The sequence below is a fragment of the Rhipicephalus microplus genome, chromosome 6 (genome assembly GCF_043290135.1).
Source record: "Rhipicephalus microplus isolate Deutch F79 chromosome 6, USDA_Rmic, whole genome shotgun sequence".
Lineage (NCBI taxonomy): Eukaryota > Metazoa > Arthropoda > Arachnida > Ixodida > Ixodidae > Rhipicephalus > Rhipicephalus microplus.
This window is the reverse complement of record NC_134705.1, coordinates 131,986,087-132,002,644: the sequence shown is the minus strand read 5'-3', so window position 1 is coordinate 132,002,644 and position 16,558 is coordinate 131,986,087.

The window sequence follows — 16,558 nt, the reverse complement described above, 5'->3', positions numbered from 1 at the left end:
TCGTACGCAAGAAGCAAGAAAAGACAGTACTGCTTACTTTGCTGGCAAGTGGCTGTCTTGTAATGCACGAAGAGCACAAAAACCACCGACGCCAGCGGCGTTGGTGGGTTCGTTTTGCTCTGCAAGTCCGCAACAAGCTCGGTCACCTCTTTCACGAAATACGGAGGCGAACTAGGCACAGAGTAGGTTGAATTCCCGTTGGTTTCAACATTCAGTTACGTGCACTGCGGCATAACAATTGGGTAGGGCTTGGCCGCCATTTTTCAAAATTCCTTGACTAGCGCTTCTATTGGTCCGCGGTGACCGATTCGGCGGCAGACGCCACAAAAATTGGTCCGAGAGTGATCGGCGCGGAGAGGGCCCTTTCAGCGGATCTCGCCGCCGCCGAACTGGATTCGGAGTACTTTCGGCGGCCGGAATGCTCAGTGTGAACGCGGCCTAAGGAGCTTCGCCCCTAAAAACTGGTGAACAATTTAGAGTACTTGGTACTCTACTATGTGAGAGAACTAGGCCGTCAGCATTATCCAAGTTTTACTTTCTGCGAAGGCCACTTTCTTGAACGATCATAACATCGTCAAAAATGCATGAATTCCGCAATCATTATCAACGAGGCCCTATTACTTCCCACTAACATGTTTAGAAATAACTGATGAACGATTTAGAGTACTTGGTACTCTACTATGTGAGAGCGTTTAGAAAAATTGGTTAACGATTTAGAGCACTTGGTACTCTACTATGGAGCACTCCACATAATTCGACTTCTACTTCATTATAAGCTACCTTCTTGAGTTAACTCGCGCACAAGCAACCCTCTCAAACCCTCATTGTCACCTTAGCAATCATGGGTAATCGCGTAAGTTTGTTCAAAAACTAGTCACCAATATAACGCTATAAAAATAAGTACTATTGCATAATGCATGGACCACACAGCCTTTAAATTCTTTGGGCTCAATATAGGTACCATTTGCATAAAATTATTTAATTTTCTAGAAATTTTTGGTAAGTTGATTCGCTGAGCCATGCTCCCAAGTTTCAACCATGGCTGCAGAAGTTGCGTATTTTTCTTTCCTCACCATCTTTCTCTCTCTCTTTTCAACACGTTAGTCAATGCATGTGCATCATACGAATAATTCTTCTGTCACAGTGGATGCCTTATATTAAGTAAGGTCTCTAAGTGAAGCAAGTTTCATCTAGGGACCTTAACAATAAGTAGATGCAAATGAGATTTGTTGCTTCGAATATGTAATCTATGGTGGATATACACATGGAGCATACACAGGTAATTTGTTCATAACAGCAATAGAACATATTGATGAAATAAAACTGCAGAAATGGCTATAACTAATGCAGGAGGTATGTACTTGTGCAGTTTACAGAACGTCAATCTTCTAATATAGAAATAAATGTAGGTCAACGCATCACTGAAAGAACATGCACACATCAATACTATGAAAAATACCGCTATGATATGGCAGCGCCGAACGACGATGATCGTTGTAACAGGTGAAGCATTTCTTTTCGTGCGTACTTTTCGTTCGTACCTAGTTGTAGACGTCACCTAGTTGTAGGGTAAAAAAAAGTTCGGCAGATATCGCGTACACTTTGGGAATCGTTGTTTATGCGAATCATGCGGAGGGAAGGCGACTGTGTTTTAATGTTTCTTTATTGAGTGAAATGTTACCAAGTGGTGCATAAGATATGAACAAATGCACAAAATAGACACACGTTAAACAGGGCAGATGTTTATATAAACAGTTTAGAGTTGCGTAACAATGGAAACAGCAACATGGATTTTTGCAACGCCAGAAGCGACAAGCTGATATGAAGCGCTGGTGCTCTTGAGGATGGTAGCCCTGGACACTGCTACATAAACCAACTTCTGTGGATGGCGCTTAACTACGACTCACGTCAATTCGACATGATGGCTGTATCATAGGAGTACTTATGTAATATTGGTAAAATCGGATATCCCAGCACAGCAACCACAATTGACGTTAAATTAGCATTGGAATCTTTTTGAAAAATAGTTCCGAGATCTGGCATATACCCCTCCCACCGATATGTGCCACACGTCTGGCATGAGGAGTTCGGCGACGTACGCGACGGGACTGTGTCTTTATTCATGACATGACCAGCGGGTCATATTCGTCACACCATTTTACGCAATCAAGCATTTTTTTTGTTTACCCCAAGTTAGGTGGGTGACCACGAGAGCACCCAGACGTAAGCGGCTACATAGATAGATAGATAGATAGATAGATAGATAGATAGATAGATAGATAGATAGATAGATAGATAGATAGATAGATAGATAGATAGATAGATAGATAGATAGATAGATAGATAGATAGATAGATAGATAGATAGATAGATAGATAGATAGATAGATAGATAGATAGATAGATAGATAGATAGATAGATAGATAGATAGATAGATAGATAGATAGATAGATAGATAGATAGATAGATAGATAGATAGATAGATAGATAGATAGATAGATAGATAGATAGATAGATAGATATATACGCTCAAAGTCACCAAAGTTCGCTAAGAAATACTTCGCATTTTGAAAGCTTACATTGGCAGTGCTCACCCGACGAATGCATAGCACAAGTGTCAGGCTCGCAGTATACATTTAGAAATCAAACCTCAGCATTCTGTGAGGCAATCAAGCATACTACTAAATAGCCATGCCAGGTCTTGGAACGCCTTTTGAAGTAGACCCTAATGCTCGTTAAACATCAAATTGTGATTGCAGTGCTGGCTATCTAATTTTACAATCACCACATATGTACTGCTTTGATGCAGCCGTCATGTCGTGTTAAAGTCAATTGTAGTTAGGTGCCATGCGCTGAAGTTGACTTACGGAGCAGTGTCAAGGGCTACCATTCTTGCAAGCACTAACGCTTCACATCAGCTTATCGCTTTCGGTGTTGCTAGTACTCATGTTGCTGTTGTAATTGTTGCGCAAGAGCAAAAAAAAAACTGGTAATATAGGCAACTGCAATGGTTCAACATATCGCTGTGCTGCAATATGTGTACATATACTTAGCGTCATTCCATAACATATTTCTAACATTCCATAACTACTTTTCTTAATTTATATAAATGACCTCCCAGCTAACATTTCATCAAATATTCGCCTGTTTGCAGATGATTGCGTCGTGTACCGTCCAATAAAAAACCCTACCGATATTGCTATACTTCAAAACGACCTTAAGCTTATTGAATCCTGGTGTAACGACTGGCTAATGTCTTTAAACGTAAATAAGACATCGATAATATCATTTCACCGTAAGCAACGTTATCAGCAAGCGACTTACACCATTTCGGGCTCTACAATCTTAACAGCAGAATCCTATAAATACATCGGCGTAACATTCTCAAGCAACCTCACCTGGTCCACTCACGTTAACAACGTAGCATCCTCCGCTAATCGTGCGCTGGGTTTTCTTCGTAGGAATTTAAAACTGGCTCCCTCATCAGTGAAGTTGTTACCACATTTGTTCGCCCTAAATTGGAGTACGCATGCTCGGTTTGGGACCCTCATCAATCTAATCTATCTAACCTTCTCGAATCTGTACAAAATCGTGCAGCCCGGATATTCTACTCCATGTACTCTTATCATTCCAGCGTTTCCGAACTTAAAACTCGTGGCCACCTCAACAACCTAAAATCACGTCGTCATATATCTCGGCTCTGTCTTTTTTACAAGTTTTATCAGGCTCCTTTCAACGTTCCAGCCATCTTGCCTGCTCATCGATTATCCAGCTGTACAAACCCTCCCCGAGCCGTTTATCCACCGCCAGCACAAACTACTGCCCACCTTCGCTCCTTTTTTGTTGCAACCGCCCGGGACTGGAACAACGTGCCTGCCTTCGCCATGCACCACTCCGACCCACATGTATTCAAGACCGTGATTGAATTGCTAATATGTTGCTAATTATGCCCATCCCTCATGTATTACCCAGACTGGGGCCTTTGAGGTATACTAAGTAAACTAAATAAATAAAATATCACTGAATAAAAAGAGATACAACATGGTCCCCTTTCCTCCGCCTACGTCGCATAACCTCGAATTCAAAGTGACATATCAACCTTTCTCATTCGTGCTTCGCATATCATCGATTCCCACTGTACGTGGAAACTGGCAATTTTTCTTCCTCGGGAGTGCAATTTTTACTCTGCTGACCCATGGTTGGCCACGACTTTCTACACAGTCATTTGTTGGGATAACTCTTGCCATAATTTTTTTATTGTGAAGCAATATTGAGTGGTGGGAATTACTGACTTTGTGTGGCACATAAACGTTAATGATTACGTCGAAAAATTTATAAGCGACTCGAATAGATTTGGTAGGTGTATCAACTACTGACAAATCTTTAATCAGCCTTCCTAATCAAAAGATCTTCAATCTCTGGGAGATTACACAAAATAGTGCGACTTAAAATGACAACTATTCATAAATACCGGTACATTAAAAAATCATGTCAACATTATTTTCGCTCTTACTAAATATTGATCATAAGTTTAGTATGCATGATCCGCCCGACTCACGACCGATCCCCCAGAGTGGGTAGGTGCCAATGATCTAAGAAGCATCATCATCATCATCAGCATCATTATGACAGCTTCTTTATACGAGATATTGTCACGCAGCAAAGGAAGACGCAGTCGTCTATGAGGAAAACAAGTTTATTGGAGCGAACCTGTGCTCTCCTAACAACTGAAAAAAATACACAGGCGGCGAAGCAGCGGCCAGCAAAACGGCGGGCACGCTAGTGAGCGTCGGCGATCGAATGACGCGGCATCGGCTGTGCGGGAATTTATATCCCTCGGCGCGAGGGTTTCTCGAATAGTCCAATTGTATCGAGAACGCCGTGATAGCGTTTGTTAGAAACGATGTTCGTTCGAACAGCGCCTCTAACAAACAACGCTTGAAGCGTTGTTTCTATCGAACAACGCCTGAAGCGTTGTTCGATAGCGTTTGTTCGAAACGCTGTGAAAACGGCGATAGCACAGGCCGGCGCAGCCAGGCCGAAAAACAAAACACAAATAAACAAACCCAATGCATGGTTCGCGGCATTACCCCCCCTCTAAGAGTGCATCGACCCGATGCTAACATAAGGGACAGTCCACACAAATTAAAAGTTCGTCATCGTCCGTAGAAAGGTTTTAAGCGAACCACATGGACGACTTCGGGCCGCGTGCGTCGTCGTGATGTACGGGAGTCCCATCGGGGATCACTTCGTACGTTAGTTCGCCAACACGTCGTAGAATCTGGTAGGGTCCGAAATAGCGTCGTAGAAGTTTCTCACTGAGTCCACGTCGTCGAATGGGAGTCCAAACCCACACACGATCTCCAGGATGGTACTCGGCGTCTCGGCGTCGGAGATTGTAGCGTCCGGCACCCACCAGTTGCTGGTCCGTTATACGAGCTCGAGCTAGCTGGCGGGCGTCCTCCGCACGTTGGAGGTATCCTTGGACGTCAGCGTTGAGGTCGTCGTCTTCTACGTGCGGAAGCATGGCGTCGAGCATCGTAGTCGGCCGTCTTCCGTAGACGAGCTCGAACGGTGTCATCTGCGTGGTTTCTTGAATAGCCGTGTTGTACGCAAACGTGACGTACGGGAGGACTTCGTCCCACGTCTTATGTTCAACGTCGACGTACATAGACAGCATATCCGCGATTGTCTTATTGAGCCGTTCCGTTAGTCCGTTCGTTTGGGGGTGGTACGCCGTCGTTCTTCGGTGATCTGTGTTGCTGTAGCGTAAGATTCCTTGCATGAGCTCCGCAGTGAAGGTCGTTCCGCGGTCCGTGATTAGGACCTCAGGAATCCATGTCGCAGCACAATTTGGTTAATAAAGAACTTTGCAACTTCTTGTGCAGTTCCCCTAGGAAGAGCGGTGGTCTCTGCGTAGCACGTCATGTAGTCTGTCGCTACGACAATCCATTTGTTCGCGGATCGGGATGTAGGGAACGGGCCCAGAAGGTCCATTCCAATCTGTTGGAAGGGCCTCGTTGGGACGGCGATCGGCTGCAGAAGTCCGGCTGGTCTCGTCAGTGGTGTTTTTAGTCGCTGGCAGTCACGGCAGCTCCGGACGTAGTGGGTGACATCGGATGTAAGGCGGGGCCAGAAGTATTTCGCCTTGATTTTTTGTAATCGTGTGAGCTGTTCCGAGATGTCCGGAAGACGGGTCGTCGTGGCACGCTTCCAAAATTTCGTCACGAAGGTCTGCGGGGATGAAAAGTAGATAATTCGTTCTCGTTCCTGGGTTGAAATTCTTCTTCACTAGAATGGAGTTTTTGAGGCTGAATGCTGGTAAGTTGCGCTTGAACGCCCTAGGCACGGCGACGTTGCGTTCTTCGAGGTAGTCGATCATGGCGCGGAGGTCAGGGTCGGCACGCTGCTGGGCGGCTAGGTCGCTCTCTGTCACAACTCTGAAGAACGCGCTGTCTTCATCGTAGTCCTGTGGTGGTGGGTCGACGGGGGCGCGGGACAGGCAGTCGGCGTTGGAGTGTTTCCTGCCGGATTTGTAGAATATTGTAACGTCGAACTCTTGCAGGCGCAAGCTCCACCGCCCCAGGCGGCCAGAGGGGTCCTTCAAATTGGCGAGCCAACACAGCGCATGATGGTCTGTCACAACCTTAAACGGTCTACCATAGACGTATGGGCGAAATTTCGAAATGGCCCATATGATAGCCAGGCACTCTTTCTCGGAGGCAGAGTAGTTTATCTCCTCCTTCGACAGACCACGGCTTGCATAGGTGATTACCTTTTCGTAACCGCTTTGCTTTTGGACGAGGACGGCACCCAAACCGATATCACTGGCGTCCGTGTGCATTTCCGTTTCGGCGTTTTCGTCGAAATGAGCGAGCACGGACGGGTTTTGCAGGCGTTGTTGCAGCTCGCAGAATGCCTTTTCTTGGTCGTTTTCCCTGCTGAAACGGGTGCTTTCTTTCGTCAGGCGCGTGAGTGGCTCTGCAATGCGTGCGAAGTTTGCGACGAAGCGCCGGTAGTATGCGCACAGTCCGAGAAACTTTCGCACACCCTTCTTATCTTTCGGCCTTGGGAAGTTCGCAATGGCTGATTTTTTTTGCCGGGTCAGGTAGGACTCCCGCGGCGTTCACGACGTGACCCAAGAACTTGAGTTCCTCGTACGCGAAACGGCACTTCTCAGGCTTCAGCGCTAACCCCGACGTACGAATGGCCTCGAGTACAGATTCCAACCTTGTGAGGTGTTCGTCGAAAGTCCGGGCGAATACGACAACGTCGTCGAGGTATACGAGGCAAGTGTGCCACTTCAGGCCTGCTAGCACAGTGTCCATGACTCTCTGAAACGTTGCGGGTGCCTTGCACAGCCCAAACGGCATCACCTTGAACTCGTATAGACCGTCCGGGGTTATAAATGCAGTCTTCTCTCGGTCTCTCTCGTCCACTTCAATTTGCCAGTAGCCGGTCTTCAGATCCATGAATGAGAAGTACTTGGCGTGGCAGAGGTGGTCGAGGGCGTCGTCGATTCGTGGCAGGGGGTACGTACACGTCCTTTTTGGTGATTTTGTTAAGTCTCCGGTAGTCAACGCAGAATCTTAAAGTGCCATCTTTTTTCTTCACGAGTACAACCGGCGCAGCCCACGGACTTTTTGATGGCTGTATTATGTCGTCGCTGAGCATGTCATCAACTTGAGTCCGGATGGACTCAAGTTGATGACACACGAGCGCGATGACACACTGTGATGACACACTTCACACGAGCGCGTTCGCGCTCGTGTGAAGAAACGCGGTACGGTGACTGTCTGGTAGGTCGGGCTTCATTTTCGGTTATTATCCGGTGCTTCGCCAAAGGTGTCTGACGTAACTTCGAGTTCGAGCAAAAACACTCGCTGTAGCGACGGAGCAACTCCAGTAATCTGTCCCGATTTTCTTGCGACAGCGCCGGGTTCACGTCGAAAGGATGTGGCAGCCTGGAAGCATCTGCGCGTGCACGTTCAAAGGTGGCGACCGCGATCACTTGACTCGCTTTTTGCGTTTCTTCGAGGAACGCAATTGCAGCGCCCTTGTTTAGATGCTGGTACTCCTCTAGGAAATTGGTGACCAAAACGTGGGATCTGCGTTGCTTAAACCACGCAATGCCCCTTGCGACAGACACACCGCGGTCTAAAAGCAACCTTTGGTCAGTCTCCACGATAGCGTCGACGTCAGGAGCAGCACCTTCACAATAGACGGCGATCATCATGCTTGCGCGGGGTGCACGGTGACGTGATCGTCGGTGATTCTTACAGCAGCACGGTGTCCGAGGTTCGGCTGCGGCGTCGTGGAGTGATCGGAAGAAAACGTTATCGACCTGGTCTGCAGATAAATTATTGCGCCATTGTCCGTCAAAAAGTCCATTCCGAGAATTACGTCGCGGGAGCAGTTAGGCAAAATGACGAACTCCACAGGGTACGTAGTGCCGTCTATGGTGACGCGCGATGTGCACATTCCACTTGGGGTCACGAGGTGGCCTCCTGCTGTGCGTATGTGCGGACCGTCCCATCTGGTCGTAACTTTCTTTAGCTTGGACGCGAATGACCCGCTCATGACCGAGTAGTTGGCTCCCGTGTCGATGAGGGCGACTACGTCAAGGCCGTCGATGGACAACTGGACGTCGGATGCCGCTTTCCTCGAATTTCGGGTGCGTCGGGGCGTCGTATCGCGGCTTGCACGTGTTGATGGTCGGGCACTATGCTGTTATGCCAGCGAGTCCTCGTCAAACGTCCGTGCCTCTGAAAAAGGCAATCTGGGTCAAGGCCAGCCCGCAGTCTGCCTGACGCGAACATCTCAACGGCGTGAACACGCGCGGCGCCTCTCTCGCCCACGTGCATTGAGTCAGCGGCGCACGTGACAGCGAGCCGGCGTTCTCGTGTCCGGTGGTCTGACGCATGGCGCGACAACCCCATTGGAAGAATCTGCGCTGACGGCCAGCGGCGCTTCTGATTGGACATTTTGGTTGGACCCGGTGTAAATAAAAGAAGCCCTGCGGCGCGTCGCGATCGGCGGTCCTATGTGAGAGGCGTCCCCGTGTCGGAGTGCCGACATGTGTGTGAGTCAGCGGTCTTAGGCGAAAGGCTGAACTATGTGTTAGAGGAAGAGCTCGGCTCTTCGAGTCTCTGTCGGCCCCAGTGCCGAAATTGTAACGCCTCTGTATATATGCTGTACATAAACCTTGTTTGACTCACCGTCGTCTCGTCCGCTCGTCTGATCAGCTCTGCGCAGAAGCAGTCGCGAGCTGAGAAACATACGCTACCAAACGGCTGGTGACCTTCCCGGCGGAGTCGGAAGCAGTGGCGCCTTCGGCACCGTGTTGGCGTCGCCGTCTTTCGCAACAGTGGTGGCTTCGGCGGGATCGGTCCGTCGTTCGCAACAGTGGTTGGCAGCTGCGGGATCGGCCGGCGTCAGCGACATCGATGCGGTGAGTGCCTGATGTTTTCCCCTCAGTTCACCAGACTACTCTAGCTCAGGTTGTAGTAGTTTAGAGAAGGGCTGTGTGAAGCATTGAAGTGAGCTTTGATCGTTTCAAGCCAAGTTGAAGTGCTTTGAAACCAAAGTTAATGCGGAGGTGGTAAACACGGGAGGGTGAAAAATTGCTTGCGCGTCTTGCTAGTAGGCTTATAGTGGGTACGGCAAGTAGATTCTTAACAGGGGCAAACAGCAAGAGGCTAGTGTGAACGATGGAGAACCTTAAAGTGAAGGAACTCATCGAAATTTGTGAGGAACTCGGCATTACTTTGGGCCGTGCGAAACGAAAGCAAGCGATCCTTGATATCATGAAGGATGAGGGAGTGTCGGCTGAGGAAGTCGATGAGGCCTGGGTGGATATTAAAGCACGCCGTGAGGAGGCTGAAAGGCGAGAAGTAGAAGCTCGCGAACGTGAAGAAGCTGAAAGGCGAGAAGCTCGCGAACGTGAAGAAAGGCGAGAAGCTCGCGAACGTGAAGAAAGGCGAGAAGCTCGCGAACGTGAGGAGGCTGAAAGGCGCGAAGCTCGCGAAGAGGCTGAAAGGCGCGAAGCTCGCGAACGTGAAGAAGCTGAAAGGCGCGAACGTCGCGAGGAGGCCGAGAGACAAGAGCGCCTAGAGTTGAAACGACTAGAATTGGCAATCCTACAGTGTTCGCAGGCGCCTAGCGTAGCTTCTCCGACGATTCAGGTCAGCGGTTTTAGAATTCGGGACCAACTGCCACCGTTCGTAGTAGGCGAGGACATGGCGAAGTATCTCGTCAAGTTTGAACACGTCTGTGAGCGAAACGCTTTGGAGCGGTCTCTTTGGGCGCAGAACCTGTTAGCTCTTCTTCCCGGCGAAGTGTCCGACGCATTAACTTGCTTGTCTAGGGAAGCGTTTGAGAGCTATGACGAGGTTAAGGAAGTGCTCTTGAGACGTTATAAGTTGTCACCCGAGGCTTTCAGGCAAAGGTTCCGGTATGCTGAAAAGGGGAATGAGTCACACGTTGACTTCGCGTTTCGTCTTAAAGCCGATTTAATTGAATGGCTCAAGGGCGAAGGTGTTTATGATGATCGCGATAAAGTGGTGGAATGCGTTGCACTGGAGCAGTTCTACCGCTGCATCGAGGATAATGTCAGACTTTGGCTGCAGGACAGACTTAGTGAAGTACAGCTAAACAAGGCAGCAGAGTTAGCTGAGGAGTATTATACTCGCCGAAAGTTGCACAGCAGGGCAGTGCGCGTTGAAAAAGATGAGAGAAAAGAGGGCTTTTCAAGGAAACCTGATCAACGGAAACCCGTTCCGCACCGTAATTTCAAAAAGGACCCATCTCTTACTAAGGACAGTGTAGGGGAAGGGCAAGCAGAAGCGGAGAAATCGAGTGAGGTTTCTACCACACAGGCATTTGAATCGGAAAACAAACGGAAGCCGCTAATCTGCTACAACTGTAAAAAGGAAGGGCACATCGCTAGAAACTGTCAGGAAAAGTTTGCCTTCGCAACGATCCGAGAATCAGAGAAAAACATTCGGTTGTTGGAGCCGTATCTCCAAGAAATTAGGGTGAATAAGAAAACGTGCCGAGCACTTAGAGACTCAGCGGCAACCATGGACGTTGTCCATCCTTCATTGGTGTCTCCGGATGACTTCACAGGAGAATGCGCGTGGATCAGGCAGGTCGCCGAGGAGCAGAGTGTTCGCTTACCAATCGCCACCGTTGTCATTGAAGGCCCGTTCGGTAAGCTTCGCACCGAAGTGGCTGTGTCTGCCGCGCTAAACGATCGTTTTCCTTATCTTTTCTCCAACAACTCGGAGCAGCTTCTCAAAGAGCAGGGCAAATCGTTCTTCCCCAACTTTGCGTGCATGGCCCTCACGCGATCGCAAGCGCGAAAGCTATCGCGGCAGCTTGATCTGGTTCCAGGCGGTGAACTCTAAAGTGACCTTGTCGGCGGGTCGACGGAACCCCAGAAAGGAAAGTTTCCGAATGAGTCATGTGAGCAGTCACGCGAGCGGCCCGTCGCCGACACGACCAGCGCGGTTTCCGGAGAAAGGGGAGACGACATGGCGCCATTGAATCAGAGCGAGAGGGCTGCAACGCTCTCGCCTGTAGCGGAAAGTTGGAGCGAGCTGCCGAGAGTTGATCGAGAGACGCTCGTTCGAGAGCAGCGTGAGGATCTCTCGATTGAAGCGCTAGCGGAAAGCCAAATTGAAGCGCTCGTGGAAAGCCAGAAAAACGCGGCAAAAGTGCTGTCGAAGGAGCACTACGAGAAATCGGGGAAGAAGCGCGCTTTTGAAGTTGATAATCAGGTAATGCGGCTGCAGCCACCCAAAAGGAACAAGCTTGAGGTTGATTGGGAAGGGCCCGCCACAGTATTATCGAAGCCTTGCGATACAACTTATGAGGTGCAAGTAGGAAGGCGGCAGAACAAAATTTACAACTTGATGAAACCCAATGTTCAACATCAAGCGGTCGTAAATCAGCTGTTGAAGGCTTCAGAGGAAGAGGGAGCAGAAAATTTGAGCTCTAGTGAGGTGATCGAAGGGGGATCGAAAGTAATTTGGGAGCAGATAAACCTAGAGCCTAGCTTAAGTGAAGGAGGGCCTGAGAAAGAGGACCTGAGAAAGATTGGTTCCGAGTTTGAAGACGTGTTTTCGGACCGCCCCGGAAACATGAGGGTGATCGAACACGATATCGAGCTAAGCGGTGAGGAGTCAATCAGTAGCAAGCCGTATCGTTGTTCCCCTGTGCAACGTCGCAAGTGTGAGCCGCTCTTGGTGCCGCATAGGTATCGTCGCCTAAAAGTGGCCGGTTACTGAGGTGGAGCATGATACTCCAACAGCACAACTTTGACGTTCGCTACAAAAAAGGAAGGCTAAACGCTAATGCAGACGCATTGAGCCGTGCGTTTAGTTAGTACCTCCTCAACCTTTCGGTTTCTCGCTGGCGATTCGGGGCAAAATTTTGACCTCATCACGACCTGGGCTGAGCGCTCTCGTTCAGAGTGATCTCAAGGGGCCAACTTTATGTGGTATTCTAATTCGTTGCGGGGTTGTAATTGTGAAAAATTCAAGTTCTTACTTTAGGAGTCTTTTGTCCCACATGTGCCTCTTGTTGTAGAGGGAACGAAATTCCGATAGACACGTAGATAGGTATATGTTGTTCTATACTTTGTCTGGTGTTCTGTCGGGTGACCGAGGGCACTTGCTTGTGTCGTGTGTTGTCTGTTGTCGAACCGTTCTTAGCAAGTTGCAGAACCATCGACAAGTGCTGAAACCGAAGATGGTCAGAGGAGACGAGTGAAGCTGGTCAGCAAGTTGTGGCGACAAGCCAGTGGAGCTGGGATCCGTCGTCAAAAATGGGATGTGTTCCCGGAACAGTCTGGAGCTGTATTCTCCCCAGGGCCCTGGAGGCGAACCCGGAGGGACCTGGCGAACGAGCGCACCTGACATCCGAGCCCCGTGGAAGCAGCTCGTCTTTCCGGTGCATTGTCTGGCGGCGGGGGTGCTGTTATGCCAGCGAGTCCTCGTCAAACGTCCGTGCCTCTGAAAAAGGCAATCTGGGTCAAGGCCAGCCCGCAGTCTGCCTGACGCGAACATCTCAACGGCGTGAACACGCGCGGCGCCTCTCTCGCCCACGTGCATTGAGTCAGCGGCGCACGTGACAGCGAGCCGGCGTTCTCGTGTCCGGTGGTCTGACGCATGGCGCGACAACCCCATTGGAAGAATCTGCGCTGACGGCCAGCAGCGCTTCTGATTGGACATTTTGGTTGGACCCGGTGTAAATAAAAGAAGCCCTGCGGCGCGTCGCGATCGGCGGTCCTATGTGAGAGGCGTCCCCGTGTCGGAGTGCCGACATGTGTGTGAGTCAGCGGTCTTAGGCGAAAGGCTGAACTATGTGTTAGAGGAAGAGCTCGGCTCTTCGAGTCACTGTCGGCCCCAGTGCCGAAATTGTAACGCCTCTGTATATATGCTGTACATAAACCTTGTTTGACTCACCGTCGTCTCGTCCGCTCGTCTGATCAGCTCTGCGCAGAAGCAGTCGCGAGTACCAAACGGCTGGTGACCTTCCCGGCGGAGTCGGAAGCAGTGGCGCCTTCGGCACCGTGTTGGCGTCGCCGTCTTTCGCAACAGTGGTGGCTTCGGCGGGATCGGTCCGTCTTTCGCAACAATGCGTCGTCATCGTCGTCTTCTCAGCGGCAGGCTTCGTCATTTCGGGTACGCGTCGCGCATCGTAGCTGTCGTCGTTTTCGGGGGTCTCGTCAGGGTGTCGTCGGGTCGTCGGGATGAGGGCATGTCGTGAATCACGGTCTTGCGTCGTTAGAGGGTTTTCATTTTCTCGCCGTTGTGCAACTTCACCTCCAGAAGTTGCTGCTTTTAGTTTCCCCCTCGTGGGCTGGGGGACCTTCCACGGGCGAAGTCAGCATTGCTGCGACGGTTGGGAGATTGGTACGGGTAGGGCGACGGCGAACGGTCGAAACGGGATGGTCCACGGCTGGTGTTCCACAGGTATTCTTCGATCTCAAATGGGCGCTGGCCGGCTCGCGGGCGGGGTGCGTCGACGGAGAACCCACGCAAACCCAGCCTCTTGTACGGGCAGCGGCGGTAGACGTGGTCGGCCTCTCCGCAGTGGTAGCACAGCGGACGATTATCTGGCGTTCGCCACACCTCGGTCTTCCTGGGCGCCTGGTTTCGGGTTACAGGGGGTCGGGCGGGCGACATTGGGCGGCGGTACGGCGGGGCCTCTTGATAACGGGTTGGGACGGGTCGGGGTCGACGAGCAGCAGCGGAGTAGGTCATCGCTTGTGGTTCGCAAGATGCTTCCGACGGCGTGGAATTCCCCAGTGCTTGCTGAACCTCCTCGCGGACGACGTCAGTGAGGGAGCCGACTTGGGGCTGCGGCGTTGCTGGGAACGATTTCCTCAGTTTCTCGCGAACGACGGCGCGGATGGTCTCCCGCAAGTCTTCCGTCGCCAATCCAGGGGCGTTTACCGGGTTCACCGAAAGGGTGTTGAGTGGCCTATCGTATTGCCGCGAACGCATATCCAAGGTCCTCTCGATCATCGAAGCCTCGGTGACGAACTCAGCGACGGTCTTAGGGGGGTTGCGGATGAGTCCAGCGAAGAGCTCTTGTTTAACTCCCCGCATCAGAAAGCGCACTTTCTTCTCTTCTGCCATTTCGGGGTCAGCTCTCCGGAACAGCATCTTCATCTCCTCAGCGAAGAGTACAACACCTTCGTTAGGGTGTTGCATTCGCGTCTCCAACAAAAGGGCGGCTCGTTCTTTCCGCACAACCGTAGCGAATGTTTTGAGGAATTCGCTTTTAAAGACAGTCCAGTCGGTTAGGAAGCCTTCATAGTTCTCAAACCACGTTCGAGCTGCATTCTCCAAATAGAAGAATACATGACGAAAAGTTTCTTCGTCATCCCACCCGTTAAAGATGCGGATGCGCTCCAGCTTCTCCAGCCACTCTTCCGGGTCTTCACCAGGAGATCCTCGGAATGATGGGGGCTCACGAGGTTGTTGCAGAACGACGGGAGGGTTGGTAGCGCTGGTCATGGTGCCTGCGTTGATCATCGTGGTTTTTACGTCTTCTTTCCTTTTTTTTATCCGGGAACGGTCCAAACTCTGGCTGAAGGCCTTGCTGTCGGCGGCTGACACGAGTAGGGCGTGCTTGTCGGCTTGGCAATGGCTTAGGGTTCATGTACCCCGCACCTCCACCAGATGTCACGCAGCAAAGGACGACGCAGTCGTCTATGAGGAAAACAAGTTTATTGGAGCGAACCTGTGCTCTCCTAACAACTGAAAAAAATACACAGGCGGCGAAGCAGCGGCCAGCAAAACGGCGGGCACGCTAGTGAGCGTCGGCGATTGAATGACGCGGCATCGGCTGTGCGGGAATTTATATCCCTCGGCGCGAGGGTTTCTCGAATAGTCCAATTGTATCGAGAACGCCGTGATAGCGTTTGTTAGAAATGCTGTTCGTTCGAACAGCGTTTCTAACAAACAACGCTTGAAGCGTTGTTTCTATCGAACAACGCCTGAAGCGTTGTTCGATAGCGTTTGTTCGAAACGCTGTGAAAACGGCGATAGCACAGGCCGGCGCAGCCAGGCCGAAAAACAAAACACAAATAAACAAACCCAATGCATGGTTCGCGGCAATATTAGGAACGAATTACAGCTCCGATGTTGAAAATGTGATCTGCCACTTCAAGCATTATGACTGCGACGACGTGGGAAGTTATACGTGGTCGCAATCACCCCTCCGAATACATCTGGTGTTGCTATGCGAAGTTGTTTTCTGCAACATCGTTGTTTAACGACAAATTGTTATTGATTGATACGTTATTGCGCGCCGCTTAAAAAAAAGAACAGTTCTGAAACCAAGAACTACACGAACACAAGCGCAATGCTTCAACTAGATTTATTTCACGAACACATGACGGTTTTATACAATCACGTTTCACGGTTACAAAAAAAGTGGTGACAAAAATAATTTATATAAAAATACGAAACAGTACAATACCGCTTGTGTTCGTGTAGTTCATCACCAATGTGTTCGTCTATTAAGCGATCAACAATACCGTAACAATGAATAGCTACCAGCTTGCCTAAGCAATTACCTTTATAAGATAAAGTTTAGGCTGCTGTAAAGAGAAAACCAAGCTTTAATCAACGGTTAGGAGAGCTCACAAATCTTGCTGTAAAAAAACTTCGAACAAAAAATTGTACTTAACAATTGCCAAAATATTGTTCTACGGAGTAAATATAGTAGATAAAGGGTTGTTACTTCTGCATGCGTTTTTCATTACTCAAAAGAAAGCTCACAATGCGGCATATATGTCGCCGAAGGCATGAGGCATGCAAGAAGAACGAGAAGAGTACTGTCATGTGTGGTTAAACATGTGCTGAAATTGAACATTAATTAGAAAGACAATATAGGAGACGTTTAGTATCTTGCCGCAGAGCATTTTGAAATAATCGCTGCCCCGAGAGTAGGTAATGAATCCGGAAAACTGGCGGGAACCAAAGAAAACAGTGGGATTCATTTATGAGCAGTGCTAGGTTGCTGTTTAATGAGCACCTGG